Raw genomic sequence first — 18,252 nt, 5'->3', positions numbered from 1 at the left:
ATGGCTGCATCTAGCCAGGCCTGGCTGACAAGCTTTTCCGGTAGTCTTCCTATGGGGAGGGAGATTATTAATCACATAATGGAAGTCCGCCCAACCTGGGCCTTCCTTCCACTGTGACAAAAAGAAGCCCCAAATAATTTAATTAATAGCAACCACTACAAATTTAATTAATAGCAACAGTTCCTGAGGTTTTAATAAGTGTCCATCACTGCTCTGAATATCTTACATGTATCCTAATTCTTGGATTTTGACATGATAATCTTTACCATATTATCATTAAGTACTATGATCCAGACAAAGATCAAAACAAAAAAAAAGTGATTTGTAGAATAATTCACATTCAGGAAACAAGTCGTTTCTGTTTGAAAAAAAGCAAAAGTTAGTATGGGAAAAGAGGGAGATGTTTGCTCTTTCTCTTCTACAAACCATTAATGCAAGTTCCCCCTTCAAATTCTTGCAAGTCTGCTCAACCACAATCACTCATCATGAGAAAGAAGGCATCCCAATCAAAACCACAGTGTGCTTCCTGCTGTGGGCTCTGTCTCCCACCACACTGTCAAAGCAGGAGGAGCAAAGATACATGACCTCACCCAGTGCTTTCGCTGGGGGTAGCCCTGATGGCCACGCTGCATTGCTTTCATCTTTTTTCACATATTACTGTTAGAAAATTTAAAAGACCAAACCAGATGTCTGCACCCTCAGAGTCACAGCAAATAGTTATTAAGAAGATAAAGGTAAACTTCAAATATATCATGAGGACAAACAAAGCCAGGGAGGAGGAAGGCCTTCACACATCAAATCTTTTGGGGAGTTGGGGAGGTAACCGGGAATTGAACTCACAACCTTACACTTGCCAGGCAAGCGCTTATGCCGCTGAGCTATATCCCTGGTCCCACACAGCAAATCTTTAAGACAAGCAAATGAATTCCATAAGTGTAGTTTTTTGTTTTTTGTTTTTTGTTTTAGGGAGTGTGGAAAGTCATTCAGAATGTGACTTCAATACTTAACTATAAAAGTATATAAATTCAACTTTTCATCAGTAAAATAGGAAAGCTTCACTGGGATATAACACAGGTAAAATGAAGTATTGTCATAGGCAACAACATGGGTGACCCCTCACATTATGTTGACTGAAAAAGTCACATGCTATAAAGTATATATTAAAAGTATATAGCTATAGAATGTATGTTTAAAATATTTAAAATTTAAAATTAACATATTTTAAATAGTACAAAAAATTCCAAACTTCCCCTACCTTCGAAAAATGGTACTGATAGAATTGAGAATAGTGGAGAGAGGTAAGTGACTAGGAGGGAACGTGACAGAGGGACTTGCTGGGAGGATCTATTCTTGTGGATGCCAGCTACACAGGTGCATTCAGTATGTGAAATTTCACTGAATTCTATCCTGAAATGTACTTTCCATATGCATATTATACTTCACTAAAAACTCACCTTACAAATGTGAATCCAAGTTAATATTCTTACACCAGGTGACTTCTACTTTTGAAACAGCCTCAGAAATGATGGTGTTATATAAAATCATCAGCTTAAAGACAGTGAAGAGCTCAGGGCAATTTGGAGGCAGCATCTAAAACTATATGTAAAGTGGAATTAGACACAGTCCCTGCAACTGCATACAAATAACTCTGCAGGCATTAGCAAGAATTGCTGGAGGGAAGTAATTACAAAGGCCTTTGATTCTCTAGTATGTCTACTATCTGAGATCTCAAAGGAGCCAGTGAACAAGCAAGGCCCAACAGTCCTCTGTCAAAGCCACCTGCATCCCCATCTGTTTGCAGCACCAGGCTCAAATCCAGTCACCTTCCAAGGGTAGCAGCTCAATTCAGGGGAAGATTAGAGGTTACTAATAGTCTAACAGAAAAATATTACAACTTCACCAAGACTTCACCTAGATTAATTCTGTCTACTCCTATGTAAGTAGGATACCAAGCAAAGAGAAAATCCTTCATGTCCCATGTTGTCACTTCCTAATATAGTATGTATATAAAGACAAGAAAGAGTAGAAAATTTGAAATAGCACAACCTGCGACCCCATACGACTCAATTGCATCTGATCTTTTCTACTATTGTGGACTGGATTATGTCCTCCACTACCAGGGACACATATTGAATTCCCAATCCACAGTACCTCAGATTGTGACCTTATATGGAAACAGGCTCACTGCATACGTAGTTAAAACAAGGTCACACTGGAGAAGGGTAGGTCTAGTCCCACATAACTGGTGTCCTTTTAAGGAGAGTAAAATATGGACAGAGACACACATACAGGGAGAACACTGTGCAAAGACAAGTTGTGCTGCCATAGCTAAGTAAGTACCAGAAGCCAAAGCGAAGCCCAGGACATATCCGTGCTTCAAGCCTTCGGAGGGAACCCAGGCCTGCTGTAACTTGGGTTTCAGTCTAGCCTCAGAGCTGAGACAAGGCATCCCTGCTGGGTAAAATCCCAGTTTGTTACTTTGTTGTGACAGCCATACCTACTCAGCCTTAGTCGGGTAAATTGGAAAATAAAGCAGCAATGACTATGGAGAGGTAAAGCAGATTGCCTTAAAGCACATAGCCATGACAGAGTGCAGAATTCAGGAATCAAGATAGATTCTATTGTAATAGTTGTGAGAAACAAAGCCCGGAAGAAATGGCAAACTCCCCTTGCCTGGAGACCTGCTAATTCCTCTGGGTGGGATGGCTTCGGATGCTTCTGTCCGCCGGCACTGGGCAGAGGGAGGGGCTAAAGGACACTCCTGCAGGTGCTCCCTGTCTCTGCAAATCCAAGCCAACACCAGCGCACCTTCCCCATAGGCTTGTAATTCCCACTGTGGGAGTGAATTACTTTTCAAATACCTGAATCTGCTAAAAAAGAAAGTAGTTACTGAAAATGACCCAAGGAAAAAAAGAGAATGTGAATAGAAATGGCATTTTAATAAGTAATGAGACTTCAAGGGAGGCTGGTAGTTCAGAATCACTTTTGAACTTTAATACAGAATTAATCTACATTGTCATCCAAAAACGTCAGTACAGCAAAAACCTCACATAATGGTGTCCATTTTAAATGCAGCCACAGAAAATAAAAATGACCCTCCAAAAGCAATCAACATCAGGGTAGGTTTTATGAGTTAACTCTGGTATTTGCCAGCTATGGTTAAAGTCCAGAATGTATTAAACATCAATAATATCTAGACTAAATTTAATATTACTCTAGTAGTATGGTCACAGTTAAATTCTAGGAAATGGAAATTCACTCATTTAAGACATTTTCACTGAACATCTCAATTGACACAAACCCCTACACTGAGATGGACCAGCGTGAACAGCCCCCGGTCCAAGCTTCATACAATGCCGAGGGCGCTCTTACTGTGGTAGTTAATACAGCTGGTCCTTAAAGGTGAAAATGTAGTAACAGTGATCTGAATACCTTCAGTCTGTTGTTCCAACTTTTAAAAATAGCCCTCCCGTGACCATCTTTGAAATTAGTACCTATGGCTGTGCCTCGGGCTCCTCTTAGAGGCATTTGCGTGGGGAGAGTTCTGCTTGGCATCATTTGGCAACCACAGAAGGAAACCAGAGTTCTGTGGGAGAGAGCTATGGTCACTGATCTAATCATCAAATGGATTCAAGATGCCAAACACAACATCCTGGCTGGCAACTGCACATTTCAAGGTACCAGTTTACTGAAAGGCACTAACTATATCCTTCAAATAACTCATCAGTGACAGATGCAGAGCATGTCACAGAAGGAAAGCAAAAGTCAGTACAAGTGAAGATTTCACTGAGCCAGGAAACACTAGGGCCTCTACCCAGAACTCACAGCACCTTCTCAGAGAGGCAGACATACAAGGTAACAGCAGCACGCCCTCCACCACTACCGATGGAATGCCCTTGACATTTGAGGGACCCACAGGCCTGACATCGTGACACTTGCTAAAATTAAACAAATTAAGCCAGGTGCAGTGGTGTGTACCAGCAGTCCCAGCTACTCAAGAGGCTAAGGCAGGGTGATCACTTGAGCCTAGGAGTTCAAGACTAACCTGGGCAATACAAGAAGACACTGACTCAGAGAGAGAGAGAGAGAGAGAGAGAGAGAGAGAGAGAGAGAGAGAGAGAGAGAGAGAGAGAGAAGATGTGAAATAATTAAAGTTGTGTGTGTTCATATAGCTTAGTGGTTCAGGTCACCACCTAAGGCAAAGGATACATAAAAAAGTTAAATGTGGAAACCTTCAAAGCCATTCCCTTCCAATCGCTGTACAAAGAGGCTGAAAACAAACACTTCACAGAGTTTCCCCAGCATAGTCCTAAGGAAGCTTTTAAAATTCATTGGCCACTTCATATTACTAGCCACATTGTCTTTAAGAAAAAAACAGAATATATATAAATAAGGTTTCTAACTAAAAAGAGAATGTATTTTCAGATCAACCTGCTATGTCCAGGTGACTAAACTCCATCAAAAGCAAAACCCCTGTGGGAGCTGGACAGCTAGCTCCCTGCTCTCTAGAGCTTCTCAGAGGGTGATTGGGGCTGTTTGTGTCCTGGCCACACATCTAGTCCATCGTTTACTTCCAAAGTTACAAGTGATTTGGCAGGAATTCAAACTGAGCCAGCAGGGTGTTTCATGGCATTTTATAGGTCATTGGTCACGAAGTTGTCTGTAGCTGTCCATTTCAGTGGCTGTCTGCTGACCTCAGCAGAGGTGCAATGGGTCATGTTGGGGGTGGGTATGGGGGCTGCAAAGGGCACATCCGGATTACAGGAATGTTTCACCCCTGCCTACTACATGAGTTTCCTCTTCCTCTCCCCTCCCCATGGTACCAAATGCAACCCCAGCGTATCTTAACCTTGACACTACACAACTACGAAATTTACAAAAATGCCTTGCATGTCTTGGATTTAAAATATTCATGATAAAGTCCTCCTTTATTATGGATAAAAGTAATCATTTTTATCAATTTGTAGCCCCCCTCCTTTCTTTTTAAATTGAAGTGAGGGGTTTTATGTTTCTCTCTTTTTCATGGTAACATATCACAGAAACTCATTTAGTAGGCACAGAATGTTTTTGTTTAACTTAATCAAACATTCAAAACTACTACCAACATTTCTTTCCTGTATTTTTCCATACAATTTTTATTGTAATTCATATCTAATTTAAAACATATCCTAAATATTGCTTTAACTGTAATGCAACCCATCATGTGGATATACTGCAATTTACTTATCAATGCCTTCTTGCTAGACAATTAACTCACTTTCAATTTTTATTTATTGTAAAGCACACTTTAAAGAACATCTTTATGCAGATCCTCTTCTATATGTCAAGCATTTCCTTGAAAACAGATTTCTAGGTCTCAAATTACTGTAGACACACCTGCTCAAATAAACAAATTATTTAAAACTTTCAATAGTACACTAAGGGTTCGCATCCTTGACATCTACTGTCCCATATTCAGAACTCTTCTCCTCTGGGCTCCTCTCCAGGGCTCCTCCCTCTCTGTTGGGCTTGCCCAGCTTTCCTGGCAGCCTCCTTCCTGTCAGCAGGAAGACTGAGGGATTCCCCACTTCCCAGGCTCAGAGGGCTCACTTGCAAGAAACGGGCTTTGCTTCATATCTGCTTCTGTTCTATTGTCTCTCACCCTCCAAACTTACCATAACACACTCAGAAAAGTGTTCTATCCATATTGGTTTTTAAATTATAAGGAATGTATGTGTTTACCTCACCTGCTTCTTAGAAAGACATTTAGTGATTAAAATCTCTTCCCCCCAAATAAATACCAATCTTCTCACTTCCTTTTCCTTATGATAGTTTCCACAAGTTTCTGGCCAAACTAAGGTCATACTGAAATTCTTCCTACTCATTTACATGAAAGCTTTGGAATCAGAGGTGCTTTCATGATTTCTGACCTGAAGTCCTTCATTTACAGAGAACAAATTTAATTTCCTTCCTTCTTTGCAAGAGGTTTAACAACTTCTAAAGTTTGAAATCATGGCTTGTTGGCTATCAGTTTTATTTTTTCATTAAGTATTTACTCCTATCACACTAAGAAACTTAACACAAACACATACACCTAGTCTAAACCAATTGCTCAGTGCTATGGTATAGATCTAAATGTCCCCCGGTAGTGCCACGTGCTCAGAGGTGAGACTTTCAGAAGGTGATGAGGGTGCTAACTTGTCAGCAGGTTGCTCTGTTGATAAGATCATAATTTGATGATATTACTGGGATATGATGAAAGGAAAAGGGGAAGAAGTAGAACAAGAGGGTGTGGCCTTGAGGACTACTCCTGGTACCTGGCCCCTTCTGCTCTGTTCTTCCCTCTCACATTGCTTCGGGATGCCACAAAATGAGCAGAGTTCCTCCTCCACACCCTTCAGCTGTGATACTTTTTCCTCACCACAAGCCTAAAGCAATGCAGCTGACTGACCACAGACTGCAACTTCTTCTAAAATCATGAGCCAAAATAAACCTTTCCTCCCTGAAACTGTTTTCTTGGGCATTTGGTCCCAGCAACAGAAAACTGACTACCACACTCAGAAATGTGAAGTTCAATAAAATGTACACACTACAAAACATGACACAAAACCACAAGCATAAACACAGAGACCTATCAAAATAGAAATATTCAACCCAAGCCCAGTTGGCTGCTTCAACACTTTTCTATTATCATATTTTTTTCTACTCATCCAATCAGGATCAACATTACACAATAAGGAAGCAATAGTGGGTGCCACAGATTTATGAAAAGGCACAAAAGAGAAGAGGGAGGAAGATTTCTGAATTTTAAAAAATCACAAAGTTTATAAGGTACCTTAATCTGTGGTCACAAATTAAGAAAAGATCACCCGCTTTGAATTTTAGCCACTGAGTAGTCCTAGAATAGTGACTATAAGGAGTAAACTCTCCCTCCAAGACCATTTCCCTTTCTTCATTCCAAGTGGAATGCTACCTGAGGCCAACACTGTGAAAATGACAGATGGCAGTGGCTCCTTAAACTTTCATGCACCTCTAAATCACCTGTTAATATATAAAATTCTGGTTCTGACTCAGGAAGTCCAGAGCGGGCTTGAGATTCTGCATAATCTCCCTGTCCTCAGGAGGTATCAGTAATACCAGTAAGAGAACCAGACTTTGAGTAGCAAATAAATATACTGCAGCATCTAGAATCTTGTAATCAATGGATTTACAATAAAAGTTTCTAAAATACAGCTATATGTTATCAATGGTATCGCTTTTTTATGAAATACAGTCATACTTCAGTACTCAAAGGGGACTGGTTCCAAGAACCACATAGACACCAAAATCCATATCTACTAGAGTGCCTAATACTCAATGTCATAGTATTTGTATGTAACTACCTTACATCCTCCCATATGCTTTAAATCGTTCCTATACTGCCCCTAATGCCATGTAATTCCTATACAAATACTTATTCTACTGTATTGTTTAGGGAATGACAACAAGAAAAAAAGTTAGTGCAGTTAAATACTAATGCAATTTTTCACCAAATATTTTTATTCATGGTTGGTTGAATTTGTGACTGTGGAATCCGTGGATTCACAGGGCTGATTTTTTGAAGCTCCTTTTTTGTTCTTGTTTTGTTTTTTGTGGTTGGGTGGGTTGAACCGAGGGTCTTTGTACATCTTCAGCTCCTTTTCTATTTATTTATTTTTTTTACAGTTTGAAACAGATTCTCACTAACACCCTAGGTTGCCCATGCTGTGCTTGAACTTGCGATCCTCCATGAGATTATACCACCAGTAGCTCCCAATGTTAAAGAGAAAAGACATCTGTTTTCTGTTTAAGATTACAAAGACTGAGCACACTATATTGTATGTGAATGAAATATATAAAGAACAATAATGTACACTGCCCTGAAGGTAGAAACTAGCCAATGGAAGAGGATGGATCAGGAGAGAATTTTCACTATATATTCTTTTCTATCTTTTAAATATTGAAACACATGAGTGAATTACTTATTCAGAAAATAAACTGTATTTTAAAATTTTAAACCAATTTCACAGGACATTCTGGAAGCTCAATAAATGTTAACTCAAATTAATCCATTTCCCAGGAAAGCTTACTGTGAAGCCCAGAGAGGCAGACCTCTTACCTGAAATAAGGTAACATTTTCCTTCAAAAAAGGAACATTTCATTTAGCCACCTTCTAGGATGATTCCAGTATCATATTTTTTCTATAACAACATTTTCTTTGGGACTTGTCTTTGGGATTGGAAGGATCCCACAGCTTATACTGACACATAGTAGATTGAAAAATACCACACGTGGGCCCTGTAAGTCAGATTCCCTTAGCTGGAAGCAGAGGGAAAACTGCAGAGAACTTTATGTCACCTCAACCTCTGTTCTGCAACTTGGAGAATCGAGCCTGTTCAGGATATAATTGTTCCTATTAGTGGATTTCTAGGTCTGTTAGAAGTAACTGCAGCTAAAATGAGAAACCAAGCAGAGAGAGAGAGAGAGAGAGAGAGAGAGAGAGAGAGAGAGAGAGAAAGAGAGAGAGAGAGAAAGAATCTGAGGTGACCCAATAGCTGACCCTCAAAGAAACATTAACCTGCCCATCTGACCTGAACCATGTTAACCTGGCCTTGCCTGCAGGCTCACAAGTCTCCATGGCAGATTCAGTCTTTTTTTTTTTTTTTTTTTTTTTTTTTTTTTTAATTTTTATTTAAGGAGAAAAGAAAAGAAAAAAAAACAGTGAAGGGTACAAGTTATACAGATTTACAGAAGAAAAAAAATGCGCAGTAGGAAATCACTAGTTAATAGATTACATATTGCCATCTTAGAAATAATTGTTCAAGTCACAGAATTAAAGTTTGTAGAGTGGACATTCCAGCAATGATACTGCAAACAGTTCTGTTCAATGATCCATTAGAACTCTGTGATATCATTTTCTGTCTTATACATTTAAATATACATGCAGTTATATAGTTTAGAGCATTTTCTTTTCCTCTCTTTTGTACAGTGACTATTACACATTTTGGGTTTCATTGCTCCCACTGTTCTTATTGCTTTTTTGGAAGAGAGTAAAACCAAATGTGACATGACAGAACAGAATCGGTCAAGTCAAAAGGGTGGATATAATAGATAATATAAAAACATAATACAAGGTGATCAACAATGGTTACCCTAATGCCTCCCGCTATTTCTAATAGAATTGCCTATATCGTTAGTTGTAATACTATTGAACAAAACCGTAAAGGATAAAACCGACAAAACCAAAACATTGGAGATATTGTAGGTCTTCAAAAGTAGATAGAAGTCAACGAGAATGGGCGTTATAATGAATCTCATTATCTTCTCAGCTGATGCCTAAACTTTCGAACCTGATGCTATTCAGCAAAACAGAATAGAGGAACCTCAGTCAAAAACAAGATGGTGAGAGTAATACAGGGCTTCAAATCGAGAAAATAGAAAGTCAAAGTGGGTTACTATATTATATCCTGCTATATTTTTCCCTTTAATTAAATGGATAACAATAAAAAAGTATATAATGGAGTGGAGATTGAGAAAAAGAAAAAGAGGGCATAACAGCGAAACAGGGCAGATCAAAACATAACCTTTTAAGCAGAATAGTGTTTCACCACCAGATATTTCCGACTTAAAAATAGTTACCATATTGACTCCCTCCCTGAAGTCCTTGAGTACAACTTCATATACTGTAGCATTAAGTATATCAAAACAATGTAAAATCATTTAAGAGAATGACAGCATTATAGAGTATTTGGAATTGACTAACAGAAAATGAACAATGGTCTCTGTATAATCTCCTTGTCTTTAAAAGGTTTTTGCTTATACTAACGTACATAACAAAATCCAATAAGATACAACCTGGTTAGACCATTGGAGACAGAAGAACAAAAGCTAGATGAGACTTCAAAACAAGATGGTACTGAATCAGCATTACCTATTAAGATGTCATTTTCTCAAAAATAGCTGTTCCTATCATCCAATCTTCTCTGTCTCATTTCTGTTGAGCTCTTTTTCTGTCAGTAGCTGTCAGTTTGTCTTCTTCATTTTGTTCTCTGCTCCATTCGTTGTGGCCTCCCTGCCACTATTTCTGGGTTCTTTGTATTTTTCTTTTTTTAGAATATCCTGCAATACTTTCTGTAGAGTTGAATTGGTGGTTGCAAATTCCCCCAGTTCCTCTTTATCCTGGAAGCACCTCGTTTTTCCATCAATTTCCAGGGACAGTTGTGCAGGATATCTCAATCTTGGCTGGAGATTATTATCTTTCAAAGCTTGAATTATTTCCCCCCATGCTCTTCGTGATTTGATGGTTTGTGAAGAGAAATCTGCTGTAATTCTGATGGGTGTTCCTTTGTAAGTGATCTGTTTCTTGTCTCTTACAGCTTTTAATATTCTGTTCTTGTATTGAATTTCTGGGATTTTTATTATTATATGCCTGGGTGTTTCTCTGTTAGGGTTGTAGGTAGCTGGGGTCCTGTATGCCTCATACAGCTGAGTATCTTTACCTTTTGCTAAATTAGGAAAATTCTCCTGGATTATTTCTGTGAGTAGCTTTTGTAATTCATTTGTTTGTGTCCCTACTTCTTCTTCTATGTTCTTAATCCTTAAGTGGTGGCTCCTCTTATCATCTTCTTGTCTTTGTATTATTGCTGTTTGTTTCTTTGTTATTTTTAAGAAGTTTTTCATTTCATTCTCCCATATTTCAAGTCTGCCCTCCAGTTCAGATAGTCTGTCCTTAGTTTCTTTCAAGCTGTTATGCCAGTCTTGTATAGACTTATTAATTTCTTGATAGTCCCTTTGAACCTGCTTCACATACTCAATGCTTTCTCTGTTTTCTCCATCAAGCAATTCTCCCCTCTTTTTCTGTTCTTCCATTCCACCATCTGTTTTTTCCTGGGTGGTGTTTAGCATTTCTCTAACTATTCTGCATACTTCTAGCTTCAGATCATTGATAACTTCATTCCTGAATTGGTCTATGAGGCTCTCAATATGGTGCTTAATGTATACTGGTGCGGCGTCCATTATTGCCTGTTTCTCAGGATTGGGGGCCGAGGAGCTTTTTTTGTTGCTTCCCTTCCCCATATTTTTTGTTCCTTATAAAATGCAATCTTACAAAGGAGGCCCGGCTTCCCTGCCTGTCAGCCACAGCCTGATCAAATTTTGCTGGCTAGTTGTTCCCGCCCACCGCTGCGCACCAGGGAGTCGGAGGAGGCAGCCTACGCGGAAGTCAGTCGCTCCTCCGGGCCATCGTCCGGCTCTGGGATCTGGGTTAGGCTAGTCTAGCCTAGAGAGTCCGCCAGCAGCGTCACTCAGGCCAGGCACTTTTCTCCAATCCCGTCCGAGAGGGGAATGGCGCCCAGAGAGATCTCCGCTAGAGTCAAACTGTGGTGGGGGGTCAGATTCTCACTCACCTCGCCACCAGTCAGTTTTCGTGTACACCTCTGTCCGTCCTTTTTTTTTTTTCGACTCCGTTCTCCCGTTCCCAGAGCTCGGCGCTCCCAGAGCTCGGCGCGTCTCTCCTTGCTGAGCCGCTGTGGAGATAGCCGGCCGCCGCACGGCGGGAAATCCAAACCGGTTTCCGATGGCGCGGAGTCGAGCCTCCACACCGAGATTTTTCTGTTCCTATTTTAGCGCCAGGACTGTATTCCAAGTTGGATTCTCTCAGCCCAGTTCGTTCCTGAGTCAGCAGAGCATATCTCTACTGATTCGTGTCTCCCTAGTCCGCATTATTTCTGGCCTCTGAGCCGAACCTTTCAGAGAGCCTCTGGTAGTTGCTGTTGTCTGTCCGCCATGTTCTCTGGTCTCCTCGGCAGATTCAGTCTTCTTTAAATAGCTCGGTCATGACTTGGCCACGCAAATCTCTGAAAGTACAAATTGCATCTGGAGCTTCTGAATCCACATACCTTCTTAAACCTCTAAACCATATCTGGGTTCTCATGTTGTACTGAGTCATCATGGAGCCAAGTGAACCATGTCTGCTTCAGCTCCCTTCCCCAGACCCCTGACCGCTGTCCTTCATTGGCTCTGTTCGCACCTGCACCCCACTCTCTCCCACGCTGGGGGCCTATGCTCATAACTGAGAGAATAAACAACCTGGACTAAGGGGACAGGATCGGAGACAGGCAGATCCAGGCTGGAAGGATCCCAAGTGCTAGCAGGGGCTGGACTCAGGAGGAGGGTGTTGCAAGGACCAAAAAGATCCAAAGACTCAGCCACCCAGCAGGGGGCTACAGCTCAGGCCAGGTGACAGTTTCAGAAGTCTCTCCTAGCTCTAGTCTCTGTGATGTTGTCTACTATTCCATGTAAAAATTCATGCTTACCAATAACAACTACCTTGCTGGGCTCCTCAGAGAATTAAATGAGATGACCTATGTTTAGAGAAGCACTAGTTTAGTGGCCAGCCCTTGTTAAACACCCAATAAATCACATCCATTATTATTGTTCAGTATATATATTTTCTATTATACCATTTATTCTGACTGGGGCCTTTTCCTAAAACTAGATTATAAGCAAATTGAGGGAAAAGATCTTCTCATGTATTTTAGAATTTCCCAGAGTATTTAATATAGATTTTTAATAGATAATTGTCAACTGCTGGAAACAATTTTATCTTTCAAAGATTCTTTTGAAAGCCCTTAGAAATTCTATTTAAACAGCAATTCCAACTCTTTCCCTTTTCCAGAAATGACCTAGTGTGCAAACACAGCAAATCCCTGAAAATAGCATTTAAAACAGAAGCTTTGCTATAGCATGAATACCAAAGACAAAATACTATATAAAAGATCAAACAAATATTGACTCAAAGAATTTTCCCCAAGGCAACTGTTATAGTCTTATCTTGAAGAGAATGTTTGCACAGTTAATTAAGTATTGCTATGGACTCAGCAAAATCCAGGACAGACCCGCCAAGCTGAGTTTTACATTCCCACCATCTTATCACTATTTACAAACCCACGCACAACTCCCTCTCCTGCTGTCCCCTCACCTAGCAGTACTGGAGTGTGAGATTAAATGATAAGTAAGTCATACACATTTTATCCAGGGACAAAAGATAATGGAACCTCAGTGCCAAAGATTCCATTTCCCTATCCCACAGCAAATATGCTCTGTCATTACCCTTCCAGAAATCAATCAGGCTACATCTGTTACTACCTGTTGACTTCTTAGAAATATACAGAACAGTGGAACTGTGTAGGCGAAGGTGTTTACTAGTTTCACTGGACACACCAGATTCTAAGGAGAGCTCACTTCCTATAGATGCTAATTGTGAAGCCTGCCGGGAGACAGAAACCTCAAGTTCACACACTATTCTTCACAGTGATGGGCAAACTGTAAGCTTAGCTTATGCTGTCTAAACTGCAAAGGAAGTCAGTTAGGATAGACAGAAGCCAACAAGAGCCATCCTCAACTTTTTTCTTCCCCGCCTTCCATCCAGCTCTTATTTACTGAGTACTTATTGTTCCAGTTGATAGCAATAGAGTAGGGAATAAAGTCTACCCCACCCTCAGTTAGATTACATTCTGCTGTGAGCAAGAAAGACCAACAAGAAAAAAAGATAAAAACTATATCTTTAGATACTGACAAAGTGCAAAGAAGAAGACCAATAGGGAAGCAGGATGTAAAATATAAAGGGCCAAAAGGAAAAAGTGAAATTACTGATGGACAGCCAAAGACATTCTCAATAAAGCCAATCCATGAATCTGAAGAACAAAACACAGCCAGCTTCACAGGTTAATGCACATGCCAAGAAGAAAAACTGTAAATGCCAAAGTCCTGTGGCAGATTATGGCTAGAAGTTTGGAGACTATTATGGAGACCAGAAAGGGTGCAGCCTAGTGATCAAAGGGAGAGATGTGAGAAATAAGATGTGAAAGGAGCAGAGAACAAGATCATGCAGAGCTTTGCTTCCAAAACATGCTCATTTCTATCAGTCACACAAAAGCAACTGATTTACAAATTGTCATTTATGCAAAACTCCAAGGGTTGTCAAAATACCAGTGGTAATTTTTCTAAGAATTTATATATCCATACTTCAAAACATAGTACACTCACACTGCTGTGGGGGACAAGTTATACATCAAGCCAACATATTTGCCCAGGGAAAAATCCTAAGATGCTTTTAATAAAAATGAAAACTGTTCATGCTTTCAGTGTAAGCTTCTGTAGGACTGAGGCCAACTGTGACAATAGCAAATGCAACCCAGTACCATGGGCAACTGGACACTCAATGATATAAAAAGATGTCAGCCTGCTAAAAATAATAATATCTAGAATTTCAGGAGACTAGAACATTGAAATTCACCACAGGGACTTGTGTTTAAGTGTTTAAGCAATGCCTTGACATCGCTGACAAACTTCAATGCCAAACTGGCTCATGCAACATCCAGACCACACATCTTCCCTGCCCAACCAGCTTCTCAACACAAATAAGATGCTATCAGCCAAGACCTGCAACACAGCAGGGTTGGGTGGTACCTTTAGATCTCCTATCTTCCAGTTAATTCCATGTCATCCCAATCAATTCAGTTTCATGTAACATATAAACAGTTTTCCATTAACAAACATATATAAATAGCTCTATTCCAATGACTTCATTATTCTTAGGAAAAGATTGGCACCAAAGTGACCAGCATAGACTACAGAGCATGATACCCTAAAGCTGTGTAACAAAAAATATTATTATTAATGACTCAGTAGCCACAGTCCTTTCCTATTAAGCTCTCCTAAGGCCACTCCATTCCCTCCATCCACACATGACTGATTTTTTTTTTTTTTTTGCTTCCTTGACCCTCCTTGGTTGAAAGTTATTGAAAAACTAAAGGAAGTCAGAGATACGAATATGTCCTACATAATAAATTACTTGGAAGGGAAGAAGTCCCTGGAACTTCAGATAAGAATAGAATATGGAAAATGAGTTTTGAGAAGTGACCCAGAGCGGTGTTGAACAAGAAAAAGGGGAGAGAATTTTTAGAGATATTACTCAGAAGTTTTAGAGACATTCACTGAAGTCCATTTAATGCTCTCTGAAAGATCCAAGTAAAGTTTAGATATTTGTAAATACTTGTTCATTAACTTAGTTTCTCAGCTGTATTCCTATGAATGGTAAGCAGGATCAATTACTCTTAGAACAGCTAGACTTGGAAGGAATCTAGTCTTTGAACATGAAAATGCACTAAATTGTTCACTTGCCATAACACATTCTGCATCATTTAAGGACACGCTGTTTTGTACAACAAAGCATGGCAAAAATGGTACAGGGAAAAATCACAAGACTTAACCCTCACCTCAAATACAGAATGGAGTTATTCTGTAGATTTTTAAAAATCTTATCTAAAGATACACTTCAAGGGCCTAGGAAAATGAAAACAATCTGAACCCAAAGCTAGTACAAAGAAGGAAATTAGAAAGATCATAGCAGAAATCAATGACATTGACATACCTCCCTCAAAAATGAATGAGTTAAATAGTCAAAGTGTTATTTCTTTAAAAGAATAAAAAGCAGACTAACTCTTAGCCAATCTCTTCTAAAAGAAAAGACACAAATCAGTGCAATTAAAAATGAAAAAGGCAAAATCACAATGGCCACTCTTGAAATCAAAAAAGTTATTAACAACTGTTTCATAAACCTGCATGCCAAAAAATTAGAGAGTTCAAAAGAAATGGACAAATTCCTAGATACATAAGAATTATCACAACTGAAACAGGAAGATTTAAGAACCCTGATTAATTCAGTAACAGATAATGAAAATGAAGTAGTAATTTTTTAAAAAGCTACCAACTAAATAAAGCACAAGTTCAGATGGATTCAATGTTGAATTTTACAAAACCTGCAGAGAATATCTAATACTAATATTTCTCAGTCTTTTTAATGAAACTGAAAGGGAATGTGTTATTCCTGGAAGCTAACACTACACTGAAGAGGATTCAACCCAAAAAAGAAAACTATAGATGAACTTCTCTAATGAAGATAGATGTGAAAAGCCTCAATAAAGTACTGACAAATAAAATACAACAAATCATGAAAGAGATTATACATTATGACCAGGGTTTCATCCTAGGGATGCAAGGGTAATCTAACGCATGCAAATCAATAAATGTAATATATCACATAAACATATGCAAGGACAAAAATCACATGATCACTTCAATATCTCTGTAGATGTAAAAAAGGTCTTTGACAAAATCCAACATTCTTTTATGATAAAAGCACTGAAGAAAAATAGGTCTAGAATGGCTTTCAATCTCATAAAGCCATTTATAGCAAACCTATTGCCAACATCATATCAAATGGGGCAAAACTGAAAACTTTCTAAAATGAGGAACAAGACAAAGGATATCCACTATCACAACTTCTGTTCAGTACGGCATAGGATAAGCAACTAGGCAAGAAGAAGAAATAAAAGTGCAATATACTAGAAGAGTCAAATTATCATTCTTTGTACATGGCATGACCTTCTACATGGGAGACTCCCAAAAAATAAAACATGAAGAAACTCTTAAAATTACCAAGGCACATATCTGCAGGGCTTCTTGATTTTTCACAGCTTCAGCAGGGGCACTGGGTCTGGGTTCATCTTCCTACTGATAAAGCGTTTCTCCACTGATTATGGCAAGTCTAAGCTGGAGCTCTCCATTTACCCAGCCCTTCAGATCTCCACAGCTGTAGTAGATCCATACAACTTTATTTTCACAACACACACCACCCTGGAACACTCTGATTGTCCCTGGAACACTCTGATCATGGTAGACAACAAGGCCACCTATCACATGTCATAGAAACCTCAATATGGAACACCTACCTGCCCTAAGCTGTACCACCATATTAACCAGGTTGTCTTCCATCACCGCTTCCCTCAGATTTGATGGAGCCCTAAATGTTGACCTGGTAGATATCCAGGCCAACCTGATGCCCTATCCCCACATTCACTTCCCTTTGCCTAAATATGTTGCTGTCACCTCTGCTGAGAAAGCCTACCATGAACAGCTTTCTATAGCAGAGATCACCAATTCCTGCTTTGAGCCTGCCAACCAGATGGTGAAATGTGACCCTCACCACAGTAAATTCATGGCTTTCTGCCTTACATACTATGGCAATGTGGTCCCTAAAGATATCAACACTGCTATTGCCACTATCAAAGCCAAGCACAATGCTCAGTTTTTGGACTTATGTCCCACTAGCTTCCAGGTTGGCACTAAGGACCAGCCTCCCACCATGGTACCCAGTGGAGACCTGGCCAAGGTACCGCATGCATGTTAAGCAACACAACACCCATCACTGAGGCCTGGGTTCACCTGGACCACAAGTTTGATCTGACACACACCAAGCATGCCTTTGTTCTCTGATTTGTAAGTGAGACAACAGAGGAAGGGGAGTTTTCTGAGGCCCAGGGGACACAGCTGCCCTAAAGAAGGATTATGAAGAGACTGATGTGGATTCTGTTGAAGGAGAGGCTGAGGAAGAAGGAGAGAGTTACTAGTCATTCATTCCTTTCAGCCTGAACTTCAGCTTCAGGGTAGTTCACAAGCACTAAAACTTTCGGGTTAGATCATTTTCACTTGATCTTGTCTGTGATCTTCTGTGATCATGTCACTTTTCCATGTGTACCTCTGATTTTTCCATCATGTCTCAAAGCAAATGCTTTAAGAAAGTTTTTAAAAAAGAAAAGAGTCTTAAGATGGCAGAGTAGTAAGCAACAGAGTAAGCAAAAGAGGAAACACCCTGAGACTCACCATCCAGATGCTGGAATATAGCACTGTGAGAAAGACAAGAAGGAAGGAAGTGGGTGCCCTGGGCCCAGCAAAACTCTGAAGTGAAAACTGAAGTTCACATAGAGCGTAAAAATAAAAACTTCAGAGAAGAAGAAGGCAGTAGCTGGCAGCACCTTTGCCCTGAGACAGGACTCATTGCAGGTACTGTTTGAACCTAGGGACGCATGGTCATGGTGATGGTGATGGTTGGCAGCCCCAGAGGCCTCTAAGAGAGACGTAGCAGTGGAGGGAAGCAGTGGGTGTGGAGGATTGCGCTGGCTGGCAGTGAGTGCAGAGGACTTAGTCCTTCCATGGGGAGACAGAGATTATTAGCTGGGGGCCGTTTTGGACATGGGCTGGATAAACTGCCGGCTTCCTCTAGCAGCTCACTGCTGGGCTCAGACCTGTGGAAACTGCTTGGACTACAGTGAGTCAAATGAGTCTGGTCTCAGGAAAGGCCTGGTGAGATTATCCACTCCTCTGCCTTAAAGCAACTGCTGCCTTACAAGGATA

The 18,252-nt window shown here is 40.0% G+C and overlaps 1 protein-coding gene and 1 pseudogene across 2 annotated transcripts in view; one reads left to right on the top strand and one right to left on the bottom strand.

The window, feature by feature from the left end:
• The window catches only part of Lypd6b (LY6/PLAUR domain containing 6B), a 195,358-nt gene that overhangs the window by 143,760 nt on the left and 33,346 nt on the right, over positions 1-18,252 (bottom strand). The window lies entirely within an intron of this gene.
• LOC100730965 (tubulin alpha-1B chain-like) lies at positions 1,265-17,468 on the top strand (annotated as a pseudogene).

Source organism: Cavia porcellus, unplaced genomic scaffold (assembly GCF_034190915.1).
Source record: "Cavia porcellus strain 051 isolate PalLab524CR breed Dunkin Hartley unplaced genomic scaffold, mCavPor4.1 scaffold_12, whole genome shotgun sequence".
In the NCBI taxonomy this organism is placed as follows: Eukaryota; Metazoa; Chordata; class Mammalia; order Rodentia; family Caviidae; genus Cavia; species Cavia porcellus.
This window is presented reverse-complemented; position numbering and strand designations above follow the sequence as displayed.